Source organism: Gavialis gangeticus, unplaced genomic scaffold (assembly GCF_001723915.1).
Source record: "Gavialis gangeticus isolate Ggan-Ray unplaced genomic scaffold, GavGan_comp1, whole genome shotgun sequence".
Lineage (NCBI taxonomy): Eukaryota > Metazoa > Chordata > Crocodylia > Gavialidae > Gavialis > Gavialis gangeticus.
This window is the reverse complement of record NW_017728997.1, coordinates 8,913,777-8,925,406: the sequence shown is the minus strand read 5'-3', so window position 1 is coordinate 8,925,406 and position 11,630 is coordinate 8,913,777.

The window sequence follows — 11,630 nt, the reverse complement described above, 5'->3', positions numbered from 1 at the left end:
CTCTGGCAGCAAGCAGAAATCTTCATCTCCAGCTGCAGCAGTTTGCCAGGAGAATAGATATGGAGCCCTAGAAACAGGAGGAGGAGCCAGTGGCGACGCGAAGGGGATGCACGGTGGTGAACGTGCACCCCCTGACAGTGCCTGTGCACCCCTTGACTGGCTGCACTTGCTGCTTAGGTGATGGCTAGGGCTCGGAGGCGGGAGTGCCAGTGCTTGGCCCTGCAAGTGCTGGCCAATCGCTGTAGCCACTCCTAGAAGCAGCCACAGCCACTCCTGGAAGTGGCTGCAGCTATTGGCTGTCGTGGAATCGGCCGCGGGGGTTCCCATGGGCAGCGATATTGGCCATGGGGCACCCCCCCATTTGGCAGGATTGGCCATGGGGGACCCCCCCAGTTGGTAGGATCAGCTGTGGGGGAGCACCCCCAGTCAGTGGGACTGGTTGCAGCGGGGGAAAAGTGCCTGACTAAGGCAGCACCAGTTGCCTGTGGGAGGAGCATTGGTGGAAGAGGGCAGGCCAGGCATCCTCAAGGTTTGGAGTATCGAGACCACTGCCAGCAAGAGGAAACAACATTTGGTAGCGGTTGGAGACTCCCTTCTGCAGGGGATGGAGGCATCCATCTGCTAGCCTCATCTGTTGGCCCAGGAGGTAGCTTTCACTAATGGTAGTCTATGGAAAAATCATAGAGCAGTTCTTCACTGAGTTTACTTTCTGAATGACCTTGTTTAGGTGTTTACACTCTAAACAGTGTTAATATTGTAAGGTAACCTGTGGCATCCTCAAACAGATCTCTTAGCACCCCAGAGCACCATGATACCCTAACTGAGAATCACTGAACCACACCCTCACAACAGGACTTAAGTGATGCTTAGGTGGAATATAACTGGTGTGTGAGTCTTGTCCTGGTTCTTTGCCAGGTGAATTATACTTAAAATGAAGAGCCTAAAGGATCAGATCAGGGAGAAGAGGAGCAATCCAGTGGCAGCCTGTGGACTAGAGGGTCACCATTTGTTGTGACACACTGTGTTTCACGTGCAGACCCCACTGTCAAAAAACTTTGGTAAATCCTTTGACACTTCTTTAAAATTACTCTTTAGAACATAAATTAAATATATTTTAAAAATTTTATAGAATCATAGAAAATGAGGGTTGGAAGGGACCTTAGGAGGTCACATCTAGTCCAACCTCCTGCTTGAAGCAGGACCAGCCCCAACTACATCATCCCAGACAAGTCTTTGTCTAGCCGGGTCTTTAAAACCTCCAACGATGGAGAGTCCACCACCTCTCTGGGTATCCTCTCTGAACCTGACCCAGAGACTTTCAACAGGCTTCTCTCCGGTTTCATGCTGGAGCTCTGAGCAATCATACAGCTCCTTTACATAAAGTGCAACTCCTCTTCCTCTTCTCCCCTGCCTGTCCTTCCTGAACAGTTTGTATCCATCCATGACTCAGAAAATCAGAGCCTGTGGACAGTTTGCACTTTGCAGTGCTTGCAGTCAGCTGTGTACAAATTACATGGGCATTTCTACAAATCAGGTCCTTAATGGGGAAATAGTCTTTATAAGTGTTGTTTACTGAATGCCAGAATAATGGGGAATTGAACATTATTCCAGTGATTTTGGTGAGGTAAAATAAAGCCTGTGAGAAATTGAACCTCTTTCTGTAAATGCAGGCCCTGTGGATTCACACCCTGTAATTTCCTTATAAAACCTAATCTTTTATGTTAATCATCCTAGCCTTTGTAAACAGAACCCTGTTCTGAATGACGGCACTGTACAACATTTCTCTTCTGCTTCCCTGGTCATTGTTCTGCACTTAGTGTTTATTGTAAGAGGCTTATCAACTCTCATTTGTCATACAGTCACCAGCCAAATCTGTCTAGCCATGGTTTAGGATTACAGTAGAGTTACTGCCACTATAGGCAGGTTATTGCTACTATGCTGTCACTTAAAGCATTTCATTTTTATGGGGGAAAAGCACCTCTTTTTCCACTGGGATAGAGGTCCCCAGACATTCGCTGATACACTTCTGCTGTGTAACATAGTGGAGACGGTTCAGGGGACTGGTGTTCTTTGCATGGTCTGCAAGAGTTCACTGAATCTGAGTACAAGGTGAGATTTGGGGTAGGGCTGGAGCAGTACAATTGAGTCACTGATTTGTTGGGCACGTCTTTCTCTAGATACGAAGGTAAGGCTCTGGACATCTTACACCTGCAGAAGCAGGGGAGGAGTGGTTCTCTCCTGCAGCTTGTAGTAGAGGATTGTGTCTCATCTATCCCTGGTGGACTACCCTAACTCAAAGGGTGCTTACTTCAGCTAGGCATTGGGCCCAAGAATTGCAGCTCCATAATAAAATGAATCACATTTAAGACATTGAAAGTGCCTATGCATGTGTCTAACTTTAAGCCTGCAAGCCAATACTTTGAAGACAACGGCACTAATCCAATGCAGCACGTTAAACACATACTTAAGCTCTTTGCTGGATCTGGCCTTACCTATTAATTACATTCACATTCTAAAAAAAAAAAAAAAAAAACTTGCCTTTTAAATATATATTTCACAAAAACACAACTTGCTTTTCATGCAGAGGCTTTTTGTTCTGTAGGCACAGAGGGAAATCATTAAAAGTTTTCTGTTATCTGTCAGTAACCAGTAGCAAATCATTGTAATCTGCATTACAATACTTGCCTCATGACTTTGAAGAGGCTCTGTGCTTCTTTGGATGTCTGTGCATCCAAAATCACTTTAAAGATCCCATTTCTGACATTCAAGGTTATCTATGGTCTTGTTCCAATTTATTTCATTTTAAAGTGAATTTAGAGCTGTTAAACAGATGTCAAGCCAACAATGCGAGGACTGAACCACCCTCCACCCCCTTCTCCAAATATAATGTGCAACGAGCACAGGCAGCAAAGGCTTCTTGGCATTGGCCTGCAATGTAGCTTTAAGCCACCTCTGTTGTGAATAAAAAGTCACTGGAATATCTACCCGCTACTTCACATGGATGTCTGAAGGGCTGGCTGATCCAACAGGAAAGTCCTCTAGGATTTAATAGAAAGTGATAACTTGACTGTGGCTTATTACTAGTCACTGTTTAGACTCTTCTGATATCTAATATCCTGCATCTAATATCTGAGCACATTAGATGCAGGATAGACATTATTATTAATGCCCTCCCCCACCTCCCTGATGGATGGAGGAATATATTAATACCTCTAATTTAAAAGCTAAGAGGGCCAAATACATGGATACATTTTGCGTTATCCTAGGTCACGCTGGAAATCAACGGCAGAGAAGAGAACAGAAACCATCTCATCTCAGTCCCAATCAAATGATTCAGTCCCAACACCATCTTTTCCTCCCTTTCTGTACTAATCTATAGAGTTTGATATAAAATCTTATACTTTACAGGAAATGTCTAACATGACTGAAAAATTAAGAGCCACTTCTACTTATAGATTAAATGCTGTCATTCCGAATTATTTGGATAGAATTCTGTTATCTTTCTGTGAAACCCTTTGATTGCAACCTTTTACAAATTCGTTTAGTTACTCATAAGCTACCAAGGAATGTTTTAAGGCTCCGTTTCAGCTCAGGATGGCTGATGATATGGTAAGTTTACTCCAGAAATGCTGCAACCGTGGCAGCATTACACAAGCAAAGAGTAAAAACATGGTAGACGGAGCAACACCCAAGGGGAAGAATCAGACTTGTATGAGCCCACTCTCTCCCATGGGCAAACCTCTATTCCAGGAACCCTTGTCTTGTGATGCTAATGTTTTCCAGGAGAATACTGCATTGCTTTCATGTAAATAAATTCTGCACTGGGTTTTTTTATATTTATAGGCATCTGACAGCACTTACCATCATACTATCTAACCACCTTTAAGAGGCAGCATTAGGAAAAGCAATCCCCATTGGGTCATTTTGCTTTTGTGTTGCAAATTATTCACCACAGGGAAGTGAGATGCTAGTGATGCTAGGGAATAGTAGGAAAGGGAAGACACAGAGGAACAGAGTTTCAGAAGATCTGGGGGGGGCACCTGGGGTCCCCCCGTGGCAGATTGCTGAGCCGGGGGGCACCCCAGCACGCTCCCCCGTGGACCCTGAAGTACTTCTGGTCTACTTACAGGTCTGCCATCAAGCATGTGGAGGGCCCCCCTGCACTCCTGGGGGACCCTCCATCCACCCCACCATTGCAGTGTTCACGAGCCCTGCTGGTACCTCGAGGTATGCAGAAAAAACATTTAAAGCTGTGTCTGTGTCTGAATTGCTGATTCTCCAAATTGGCATCAAATCTTCAGATTTGGATTCAGGCAAATCGAATCAGGGAGAGTGAGCCGAATGAACTAATCAAATCACTGTCAACTAATCCGAATCACCCTGATTGGGGCCCAATCCAAATCTGAATCTAATAGGGCCTGCTTTGCACACCCCTAGCGATCAACTATTTAGGAGGATGGTTTTGTTCGAATGAAAATCCCAGTCCCTCTCCCAGCTCTTTCATCCTAACTACCCCCTTCTCCTTTGTGTTAATAGTCCTGCACACAACTGTGCATGAGAGACTTTACATATACGAATAGGCTGGCTGTGCTGCAGCTATTCAATATTCCCATGTGTCAACTTACTTATATACACACACATTTCCAGCACTGGGGCTCTTAGTGGTGAGACTTAGCTTTATCATTCACTAGGAGCGCAGATGCCAGTATTCTACTGTAATACAGTGTTTTCTCATCAATAAGAAGTTTTAGAGAAGAAAATAGAAATGCATCTTTAACCCCCACTCCAACGTATCACAGTAGATAAATATTTTTGGTGAAATAAAGTATAGAAGCATAAAGATTTCACTTAATAAAGCTCCCAACTATCCTCTTAAAAAGTCCTGTCTGCCTGTATCACTGCTTGATCTGCTTCCAATAAACAAGCTAAACTTGACCTTGTTAAGCCAGCTCCTTCGGTTATTATCTTTATGAAGAGCTGGATAGAACCAACTGGTCTCATCTATTTTCGTACATTAAAGTGGATTTACTGAGGCTGCAAACCCTTCTATTGTCCCCTCTTGGTTGAGTCAAATGTATTAAAATGATAATTCTCTCCTATGTTTTAATCCTCTCAACATGCTTCCTCTGCATATGCAGTACCAACTGAAGATAGTAGGATTTAAGAGAACTGTTTGTAAATTTTATTTTGGCAAATTGTCTAGTAAAAGTTCAAGGTGATGGAATATATTACAGACCCCCGAAGGAAAAGGAATGTTGTCATTTCTGAACCTTGAATGTAATAATTGGGCATCCCAATTATGTGTAATCCTCTATGAATTAGTAACTACAATAGTCTCATTGAATAGGTCAAAACCATTGCAATGAAATAGATTTCTGGCTGGCACTAATTTATCACCGTTTTCAATGCAACTACATCAGGGATAAATTTGGCCCATTATTTATAGAAGTACCTTACTATCTTTTTTTCTTTTTTTGAATCACAGTCATCTAGTCAGCATGCACTCCCATTTCGTTCAAAAAAATCTTGCAACCTTTTGCTCATCTTTGCTCATGCATGTATCTTTCTTATTTCCTATGGACTCAATTATATCAGTTCCTCTTGCCATCACTGAAGAGTGGTGGTGTCCAGTATGAGTCTGTAATCATATAATGCTGGATGCCAAAGCTCAACTAGTTTTACATTCTTATTCTTATTTATGGCACAGGGGTCCCCTAGCACATTTAGTTTTATTTCTTTATCATGGGATTTCATGTTCCTTAATTGTCTGGAAAATACTGATTAGTTATGAGGGCAGCCCAGTTTACAGAGTTCTTATGTACCATGCCTCAAAGACCATGATCAGGGAGCACCATGAGTGGGAGGGAAGACATCAGAAACTGAGAAGAGAGAGGATGAAACAAGACTTGCCATTTTCTGCTTTCTAGCCTATTGCCTCGAATGCTGTGCTTTGCAACAGAGATTATGAACTGGGTTACAACTTACTCTTTGTGCCAGGTATCTGTTGGAGAACAGATCCCTTCATGCTCTTATTAACCCAAGTGATAAACACTTTACCTGCTGAAGTCTAACATGGGTAAAACCAATAATTTGTCCAGCTCTCAACTGCATGGCTTCATACTCAGTCTTCTAGCCATGCCTGCCCATTTTGAAGGCACACTAGGAAGCCAACGTTAGTTCAAATTAAAAAGTTAACTAAAATATTTCTGCATGGCAATTTCTGAGATGTGTTACAAGGACATTCTGGCTGCAACAGTCAAATTCGCAAAAGTTCAGAAAGGCAGAATTCAGGTCTCAAAATCTGGCAAAGCTAAAAACAACTGGAAATAGGGTCTTCTAATGGGATCTGTTAGGCAACCTTAAGTATAGAAAGGACAGCCACCTCTATCTCTAATTCCTATGTTCTATTTCTATAAGTATACACATTTGGAAATAACAGTAGAAATTTAAGCTTTCTAAAACTATCTTGAAAGCTTATCCAATGAGAAATACTGGTAATTGCAGTGTTCAGCAGTTAATAGTGCAGTTCCTATGTTTTGATGACCTCAAAATACTATGGAAACATTCATCTTTAACAGTCCACACTTTATGAAGCCAGTAATTATTTTGCTTATCATCATTTAGAGGAAAAGTAAGGCCAAAATATTTGAAGTTTGGTGCTCAGAGTACGTAATAATTTTATATACTGCATGGAGACTCAGTATGTTGCCCCAAGCAACTTGCTGAGATGGAAATTGATGGTAGTAGACACTAAAAAACAGGGCCTCTCCTACAGTTTGAGCTGATACAGGGAGCACAAGACATGCAAACTGTCAAGTATCCCCTCCCACCCCCACTGACCTTCTTCAACCTCTTTTCAAGCAGCCTCATACTCCACCTGCTTGCTTACATAGGTTTGAGTGGTGATTTTGAATTTATGAGACTCAAAGTGCCTTAAGCTGTTTTATTCACTTTTTTCCAACTCTGTTTCCCTCCTTAACTATTCCCAAAGCATTTTGAGCAGCTATCCACAAAATGAATTATTTGCTGTCTTCCAAAAGCGACTGGCAGGCTGGTTATCTGTTGAGAAATCTGTGGGGTCCATTCACTAGGGATGAGTGCTGAAGTACTCTCAGGGGAACTAGATTCTTTTCCTAACAAGTATATGTTTTTCAATAATGGATATTCCTTCACCCTACAAAATCCACCAACTAGTTTGCTAAGTGGCAGTTATCTTCTTCGTGCATTCATACAGAACATCTGAAGGCAAACTTTTGCCTAGTGAGCAGAGAGGTAATGCTTCAAGGAACAGTCTATTTATAAGAGTCTTCTCTAACCTTTTAAAGTAGGAGATCAACTTTGGCATTTAAAAGTAACCCACGATCTACCATGCACCACTGCTCCCCTGCCTCCTGTTGCTCAGCAGCTAAGTCTGTGGGGAGAGAAGGGGAAGGGGGGGCACAGATTGAGGCAAAGGGAGAAAAAATTATTTGGAGGTGCACCTCCCCAGCAGGTAGGTCCCACCCGGCCAGGGCCCTACTCAAGTTACCCCTGCTCCTGCCTCTGCGGCACTGTCTTTCACTGTGGGGGCCTCGATCTAGCCCCCTGCCCCTTCCCTCCCCAACAGACTGACCTGCTGAGCTGGGGCACGTGCGTGCATGCACAAGGGCACTCAGTCCCCCATCCCAGCCTCAGATCGACTCCAAGAGGCTCCGAGATCTACTGGAGGATCGAGATCCCCTGGTTGGTGACCACTGATTTATGAGGACAGAAGACTGACAGATATAAAGGATGGGTAGAGAGAGCTTTTACCTAAAATGAAAAGCATGTGACTTGCAACTCTGGGTCGAAATATGTTCTAGGATGACTAGGACAACTGCAAGAGGTAAGAGGTCATTTGTTCATTGATATAATATAAATGTTCAATAAGCATAAGTAAAGCTTCAGTTCTGCTAAGTGTTAACCATGTGCTCGGTGTGAACAGTCCTACTGGAATCAGTAGATCCATGTATGCACATCAGGCTGGGCACGTGCCTAAGAGCTTTGCTGGGCTTTGGGCCTGGATAATCTGGCTCCAATCCAAAACACTGAAATCATCTTGAGATCACTTATTATATGGTCTTTTACCACACAGCCTCTTGAAATAAATCTTGTATAGTAGTTTAAACATAGCTAAAAAGAATCCAAACTCTGAAATATGTGTGCGTGTATATATGTGCGCGTGCGCGGGCTGGGGGGGGAGGTACAGTCAAATTCTCAGGTATTTTATTTGAAGGGATGTGTCCCTTCTATATGTATTTAGGCCATTCCTAAAGAAGCTTCCCTCTGAAAAAAAGCCTTTTTTATTCTAAATACATGGTTTTGCAAACATTTTGGAACTTCTTCCAGGTTTCCTAAGTTTCCTTTTTTCCTACTGTTCACTAATAATATTCTATTTAAACCATAGGATAGAAGACATAATTTGATCCATTCATTATTGTTTGTAATATGTCATTGGCACTAGCTACATTGCTTTCTGATCCTTCCTGCTCAGGTGCTATAAACATGTGCCATCAGAATGTTTTTAAAATAGGACAGATCTGATTTTGTAAACTTCATGCCTCCTGCCAGTTCAGCAAATAAATTTTATGGTTTTGCAACTGGATACCGATCCATTTCCAAGCAGGGGTTTATGATGAGTATATACTCCACACAAATACTTACACTCCCATCACTTTAGAAGCACACATAATCATTGCAGCCCTTTCATTGAACTCTCCAGGTGAAGTTATTTCCTGCTTCTGCAGTTCTTTGAATTACTTTTCAATGGCATATAACAAAGCATAAGGCACAGGATGCTGCACCTTTAGATATTTAGCAATGGTGTTTTTAACTGCACATTGTTTGCTGCCTGCCTTTCTGTAAATCAATGTTTGTATCAAAAATCCTTTTTTCTTTTTCTTTCATCTTCACCACTGTATCTATAATGGTGGCTGGTATTTCGGTCTGGCTTTATTGTGTTAAACAAAACTCTGCCAGTTGTAAAAAGACCATTCTGTTTGTTACAGAAGGAAACAAGGTAAAAAACAACTTCTCCTCTATTTTGCATATGTGTGTAGGCATCCAAGGCTCTTCTCCTCTTAACTATGCCTTTGTGTTTTTTCCAATGCTATATCAGTTTCTCTTAGTGTAACATTAACAATTTTCCTCATGTGTATCAGTCAAAATATTACAAATACTGCAAGAACTGCATCTGTTTGCATTTTTTAGATTTACAGTAATTCTACATGGAATATCAGTGTCTCATTTATTCTGCATGACAAGGTATACTGAAAAATGGAATAAGTCCTCAACTGCTCCATTGCTGAGTGGCACAGTTTATTGAAGGTTAAATGTTGATGTGCTATTCTTATATAATGGAATTGGAAACCCCTTGTCTGTAGATTGGGTTTTCCTTCTTTTCTATGATACACTGGCATCATGTTTTTCTTATATGAATATATTAGTGGAGAATAGAAATGGAAGACTTCACAATCAATCTGAAAACTGCAAAAATCAATACAATATAAAAGTCTGAAATTCCCTATGAAAGAAGTTTCTAGAAAGAGGTCATTTTGGATCAAATATTTCAATTTAGCAACCGTTTCATTTTGGCTTTGATCTTCTAAATCAAAATAAAGTAAGAAAAAAATGGAGTGAAGAGACATTTTGAAAAGAAAAATAGAAACACCCCAATAAGAATGTGTCAAAATGTCCAGTTTTTGACAGTCATAGACTTCCCATTTTTTGTCGCTGAAAACAAATGTTGGGAAAATGAACATGGTTTTACATGCCAAGTGTTTCGGTTTCAGCAGAACTTCATTTCTGATGAGAAAAATGTTCTGTTAAAATTTTGTGACCAGTTTTAGTCATTAGATATGCTGGACCTCCACGACCGACACTGGCAGTTACCTAACCGGGGAGTCAATTACGCTGCAGTAATTGATCAGGCCATTACAACACAATCGCTCAGACTGGCACCACCCCCACATTGTCACAGGAATCATTCCAGTATCTTTCTTATTATCACGGTTACATTTTTCCAATGGTGAATACCCAGGGCTGTGCAGGAATTAAAGAAGTAATACAGTTCTAAGCTGTATAAAGTCAATTTGTTTAGCTGAAGAGCAACTATTGGGCTTTCTTCTTGTCTCGCATTGGATTGAAATCCATTGGCATGTACTTCATTTACTTTGATGTAATTACACTTGAATTATACCAGCATGAGAGCAGAATAAGGATAAATACTTTCTGTGTAGATAAACTCCACGCAATATCTGTCAGCAGCAGATTTTTCTATGCTGCCTCCTCTTTCACTCCTTCTGCCCTATGCTTCTGAATTTTGTCCTCCACATTATCATATTTCTTTCCATCCTATACATGCATTTTAAGAAATGCTGTAAAAGTGGATAAAAACCATCTGTTGTGGAAGGCCATGAAAAAAATTCAGGTTTTCTCTTGAATATCATTGGAGATCTCACTTTTGCAGATATTTCAAGTGCCTGTAAATCTCTAGTACTTGCACTCATTGTTAACATTAAAAAACCCCCACAAGATTTATACTGAGGTAAAGAGGGTACCCTAGGGAAAAGGATACTGTAAATGTCAGGCCTGTATTATCAAAGTAATGTGTGAGAAAGTCTTTGGTGACAACATTTCTAAATGTGTTACATGAACAAACCTAGTGCCTTGCTGGTAGAAGGCTTTTAACTAACTCTATCCTTGCTTTGCCTGCATACCTCAAAGAACCATATCTTAAAAAGGAGCAAATTGTAAGGCATGTTTCCATAAGCAGGCAAAAGGAGGATGTTTCCCTATTAAAAATAGCAAATTTTCAACATTAATGCCTCCTACAACATGGTTCATAGAAGTAGTGTTTTAGACCAGTAATATGAAAGACTTTGATCACGTTTTTCTAAAAATGTAGGCTCTTAAATCCATATTTAGGTACCAACACAATCAAGTATTTTTCCTGTGTTTGAATGCACAGCTCCTATGGAGTTCAGTGGATTGAATTCATGTAGCAATTTATATGCATTATCTTATCGTATCACTACAATTTTTTAGTTATATCTGCATGATGCAAAGGCAGCACCAATCTGAGACACACTGGGCACTTCTACGTGTACACTTTAATGTGCATTAGCCTATTTTAATGCACATTAAGGTGCAACAAAAAACTGCGGATGTCTGTACACATGCTGGGAGGCTGTTGTGACATGCTGTAACTAGCAGATTAATTGAGTCTGCCGGAGTGTGCTAATTAGCATGCTCCAGCCTGCCTTTGTCTCATGTATCAGTGTCCCCATGCCTCAAAACAGCAGTTGGGGTACTTTAACTAAACCAGGTTTAGTATGCACCCTGACTCCATTTTGAAGCATGAAGACACTGATGCACAAGGCGCTGCAGGAGCTTTAGAGTGGCTCTTGGAGCTGCTTTAATTAAACACTATCTCCCAACCTCAAAGCATGTATAAAAACACCCCATGTACTTTTGCTTATGCACATTAAGCCAGGGTTTGAATTACACTTTGACTCTTAGGGTGGATCTGCAAAAAAAAATTGGACTGCCCATCACAATACCTTAATAAAATCTTAAAGAGGGGCCCTCATCTCTTATGGGGGCGGGGGGGG